The sequence below is a fragment of the Branchiostoma lanceolatum genome, chromosome 1 (assembly GCF_035083965.1).
Source record: "Branchiostoma lanceolatum isolate klBraLanc5 chromosome 1, klBraLanc5.hap2, whole genome shotgun sequence".
NCBI lineage: Eukaryota > Metazoa > Chordata > Leptocardii > Amphioxiformes > Branchiostomatidae > Branchiostoma > Branchiostoma lanceolatum.
The window spans coordinates 24,407,502-24,413,505 of NC_089722.1; positions in this window are offsets into that span (position 1 = coordinate 24,407,502).

Consider the following 6,004-nt stretch of genomic DNA (forward strand, 5'->3'; position numbering starts at 1 on the left):
ACAGCTATAACAAAAGTGTGCCATTCCAATGTCATTGGGAGAAACATAGCCGTGCCATTGGTGTATCATTCCAATGATATAGGGTGAAAACAAGGTATTCCAAGGCTGTGTCAGTCGAATGACACAGGGTGAAATATAGGTGTGATGAGGGTGTTTTATTCCAATGACACATGGTGAAATTCATGTATTCATGTGTCGTTTGAATGACATAGGGTTAAATTCAGCTGTTCCAAGGGCTTTCCAATGACAGAAGGTGCAATTTAGAAGTTCCAACTGTGTGTCATTCCAAAGACATAGTGTGCTCCAAGGGTGTTTCTTTCCAATAAGGCAGGAATGTTTTTAGAATTTTTCATTTCATTTACTTTACCAGCGAACACATGTGCACTCAAGTCTCTGGTCCTCTTTTTCAGGCTATAGCTATAGCTACTTTCGTGCCTTTAACATATTGCCTTAAAATAGTTACTAGCGTGTTCCTTTCCACGTGCATTCAGTGGCTCGAAACCCGCCTCCACTATCAGGCTATCGGTAACAGTTAGGTACGCGTTCTGCCGATGATGATCCTTGCTGCTCGGTATAGCAACCTGTTCAGTTATGGCAATTTAGTCATGTTGCAATTAATCAGCGTTGGCAACCAAGCAGTGATACAATTGTCCATGTATGGGCATATCATGCACAAACGGTTTCACTTTGGCACGGCATTATGCTTAAAGGCCAGCAAGGAGCTTCTTTGTAATCTTCTTGATATGAGTTCCACACAGTAGAGTCAAGAGTAACGCCGATGTACGTGAAGGAGTCTATCCGTTCGAAGTTGCTTACTCCATACTCCATATGTTATAGAGACAGTCTTTCCCATATGTCGCAATTTCTGAGGCAGACCAAAAACCGTAGATTGATTTGTCCGGATGTCATTCAGTTTGATAACTTAATTTCTGTAAACCAGTTAGCTGCCCTTCTCATCTCCTCAGATACAGCTTCCTAATAATCACTTCTCGAGATTACCGAATGAACAGTGTCAAATGCATTTCTCAGATCGAGGAAAAGGACGGCCGTGCACGCTCTTACGGGTACTGCATGTCAACTTGATGTCCTCCACTACCTTCTAAACGGCTGTACCTGTGCTGTGGTGTTTTTTTTTTTAATTCTTTGGTGGGCCATGAGCTGACCACCACTGTTCATAAAGTGCTCTCGGATTTGTATATGGGTGAAATTCTTGCCATTTTCCAGTCACAATCCAATTTATCTACAGTACTCCAAGGCTGTGTGAATCCAATGTCATTCTAATGACACAGGGTGAAATTCAGTGCTTCCAAGGGTTTGTCATTCCATGACACTGTGTGGAATTTAGGTATCCTGAGGCTGTGCCATTCCGATCGGTGAAATGTTTGTATTCCAAGGGTGTGTCATTCCTGTGGCATAGGCGGAAACTCAGCTATTACAAAGGTGTGTCATTCCAATAACATAGGGGGAAACTGAGTTATCAGAAGGGTGCTGTGTCATTCCAATAGCATACGGATAAATCATGAAGTGTGTCATTTCAAAGGTGGAAAATCAACACTACCAAGGGTGTGTCATTCCATTGAAATAGGGGGGAAATCAAGTATACCAGGGATTTGTCATTACAGTGACATAGGGGGAAACTCGGCTATCACAAGGGTGTGTCATTCCTCGGGTCGTGTCAGTCCAATTTTAAAGAGACTAAGCTATCCTGAGGGTATGTCATTTTCTGTGTATGTGTATTTTTCTGCTTTTTAGCGGCGTCGCAAAATGACGACAGGTGAAGGCCCTATATGTACAGCGCAACGGTATAGCACAGCTACTGACGACTTTGACAGCACAGATAGATTAGAATATTAGGTGACTGTTACGTTAACGCGTTGAGAAAACTCCCCTTTCACCAGGTTTTAGAGAGAAAAGCGCTCCTAATGTAGTCTGTGTATCAGCCTTTTCAGCTTTCGTCCGCTCTCCAAGCTCTGCTACCGACCAAAAAAACTTGGGGAGCGGACAAAGGCTAAGAATGCTGGTACTCAGCTTACTCAAAATGACGGTGCACGTAGCACGTAGGAATTTACCTGGAAAGCTATGTGCAGCAGCATATATGCCAGGCCATCTCGCCCTGTGCCAGAATATGGTGAAGTCGCTTTTTTATATCTCAAATATAAAACATCGCATTTCCTTTAAACTTGGCTGCCGGATTAAAGACGGCTTACTCAGTTATCATAGGAACTCCCAAAAGAGGACCGTCAATGGCCGTAGTGATACTAACCGTTAAATCTCTTAGATAAAAGCATAGATTTCTTGCACAACGTTCAGATGATAGATCAGATTCCCCCTATGCCATTGTGATGACATACCCTTGTTAAAGCTGAGTTTCGCCTATGTCATCAGAATGACAAACATTTGGTATTGCTGAGTTTCCCCCTAAATAATTGGAATGACTCACACTTGCTATAGCCGAGTTTCCCCTATACTATCGGAGTGGCACACACATGGCACAGCTAAGTTTCTCCCTATGTCATTGCAATGACACACCCTTGGTATAGCTGAGTCTTTGCCTATATCATTAGAATGACACACCCTTGGCATAGCTGGATTTCCCCTATGTCATTGAAATGACACACCCTTTGTATAGCTGAGTTTTCCCCTATGTCATTGTAATGATATAGCCCAGTTCCCCTTATGTCATTGGAATGACAAACTCTTTGTATAGCTGAGTTTTCTCCTATGTCATTGTAATGACACAGCCTTGGTTTTTGCCAATGTTGTGTCAAGGACAATGACTTGGTGATCTGGATTACAAGTTTTAGATTAGATGTAACGTTAAGTTTCTCAACGATTCTGGTCAAAATACATAATGGTAGATCTTCTAAGGAGAATAACTCAACAAAAGGTACAACAGATTTTCATGTTATTTGGTACGCAGGTAGGTTGGACATAGACGTACACACTGAAGTGCAAATTATGCAAATTGGGACTGAATTTGCAGAAGTAATGAAGAAAATCTATACCTCCATTCTAGGCATGTTAGTAGCAAAACTGGGTCACACCCGTCACGTTAGTAGCAAACCTGGGTCACTTCTCCAGGGGCACGACAGGTGGTGGTCATACCATTGAGGGTTATAGAATGACATTGGTAGGGAACTGGTTTCCAAGAAAACCACATATGAGAACCAAACAAGCACCCACTGGCACAAAAAAGCACAACTTGCAACGGCAAGAACAATTCACTATGGCAAAAAAGACACCATTTAATTTTCATGAAGATTTCGCGTCGTAAGACTCTTATTAACGCATTGGGAAATGAAGCTATACCAAGGATGTGTCATAATTCTATGACATCGGGAGAAACTGAACTATCAGAAGGGTGTGTCATTTCAAAGACATAGGGGGAAACTCAACTATACCAAGGGTGTGTCATTCCAATAATATAGGGGGAAACTGAGCTATCAGAAGGGTGCTTTGTCATTCCAATTGCATACGGAAGAAATCATGAAGTGGTCATTCTAATGACATACGTGGAAAATCAACAATACCAAGGGTGTGTCATTCCATCTCAAGACAAGCGATGGTACTGCCTTGGAGGAGGTAAAGGACTTTAAGTACCTGGGATCTAGGATGGAAAGCACAGAAAAGGACATAGCAGCAAGAAAAGCAGCAGCCTGGCAGGCTTGTAACAAGCTGAAGAAGGTTTGGAGATCAAACCTCTCTCGCAAGCTGAAAGTGAGGCTTTTCCTCTCGACGGTTGAAGCAGTCCTCTTGTATGGATGTGAGGCGTGGACAATCACTTCCAAGCTAGAAAAGCAGCTGGATGGATGCTACACGAGGCTCATGAGATCAGCACTAAACATCCACTGGTCACAACACATTACCAACAAGGACCTGTATGCTGGACTACCAAAACTGTCTGACAAGATCAGGACAAGGGGGTTAAAGTTCGCTGGACACTGCCTCAGAAGCAAAGAAGAAGTGGCTGACCTGGTTCTCTGGACTCCCAGGCATGGGAAAAGGAGGCCTGGAAGACCCGCAGCAACATACATTGACACCCTGAAGAAAGACACTGGCCTTGAAGTTGATAGTCTGCTCCAAGCGATGAGGGATAGAACCACATGGACTGCCATCACGACTCGAGACCGTCCAGTCTCGACATAAGCAAGCAAGTAAGCAAGTCATTCCATCGACATAGGGAGAAACTCAGCTATACCAAGGGTGTGTCATTCCAATGACATAGGGGAAAACTCAGCTATATCAATGGTTTGTCATTCCTCAGGTCAAGACCAAGCTTTCATGAGAGTATGTCATTCTCTGTGTCGTGACACAAACGAAATTTGTATTATGTTTCTGCCTTTGAGCGGCGTCGCAAAATGACGACAGGTGAAGTCCCTATATACTTAAGCAGCGCAACGGTACCTGTAGTAATACTAGCCGTTTAATCTCTTAGATTGCAGCATAGACTCCTGATACACCCTTGGAAGAACACACCCTTGTTATAGCTGGATTTCCGCCTATGTCATTGGAACGACACACACTTTTGCTTGTTATAGCCGAGTTTCCACATATGTCTTTGGAAAGTTCACCCTTGGCACAGCTGAGTTTCCCCCTATGTCATTGGAATGACACACCCCTGGCAAAGCTAAGTTCTTGCCTATGTCATTGGAATGACGCACCCTTGGCACAGCTGAGTTTCCCCCTATGTCATGAGAATGACAGACCCTTGGTTAGCTGGATTTCCCCCTATGTCATGAGAATGACACACCCTTGGTATAGCTAAGTTTCCCCCTAAGTCATTGGAATGACACACCCTTGGCAAAGCTGAGTTCTTCTCTATGTCATTGGAATGTCATTCCCTTGTTATAGCTGAGTTTTCACCTATGTCATTGGAAAGCACACCCTTGGCACAGCTGATTTCCCCCCTAAGTCATTGGAATGACACACCCTTGGCAAAGCTGAGTTCTTCCCTATGTCATTGGAATGACATTCCCTTGTTATAGCTGAGTTTTCACCTATGTCATTGGAAAGCACACCCTTGGCACAGCTGATTTTCCCCCTATGTCATTGCAATGACACACCCTTGGTTAGCTGGATTTCCCCCTATGTCATTGGAATGACACATCCTTGGTTAGCTGGATTTCCCCCTATGCCATGAGAATGACACACCCTTGGTATAGCTGAGTTTCCCCTTGTCATCGGAATAACACATCCTTAGTATAGCTGGATTACCCCCGATGTCATCGGAATGACACACCATCGGAGTCTTTGCCTTATCATTGGAATGACGTACCCATGACACAGCTCAGATTTCCCCATATGTCATTGGAATGAAAGAACCTTGGTATAACTGGATATGCCCCTAAGTCATTGGAATGACACACCCTTGGTATAGCCGGACTTCCCCTATGTCATTGGAATGACACACCCTTGGTATAGCTGAGTTTTTGCCTATGTCATTGGAATGACGCACCCGTGGTATACTAGTATCTGATTTTTTTGCCTACATTATTGGAATGACACACCTATGGCACAGCTTAGTTTCCCAATATGTCATTGGAATGACACTCCCTTAGTATAGCTTAGTTTCTTCCGATGTCATTGGAATGAGACACAATTGGTATAGCTGAGTTTCTCTTGTGTCATTAAAATGACACACCCTTAGGTCATCATAGAAGGCACAGTACACGATTCATTTTCTACTTTATCCAGGCTACACATGGTTGTTACCGTCCCAGAGTGACACAGACTTACGATTAGGGCACACTCATATTACTGGAAGGACAGAATTACACGCCCTTGGGATACCTCAATTGCTCCCTATGTCTATGATGATCCATCAAGTGTCAAGGACAATGATTTGGTGATCTGGATTATAAGTTTTGAATAACATGTAACGCTATTAGAGGGAGAATACAAAAGAATGGGGGTCAAAAACTCACTCAAAGTCCTTTATCTCAAGGATTCTGGTCAAAATGCATAATGGTAAATCTTTAATATGTTTATATATGCTTCTAGTGAG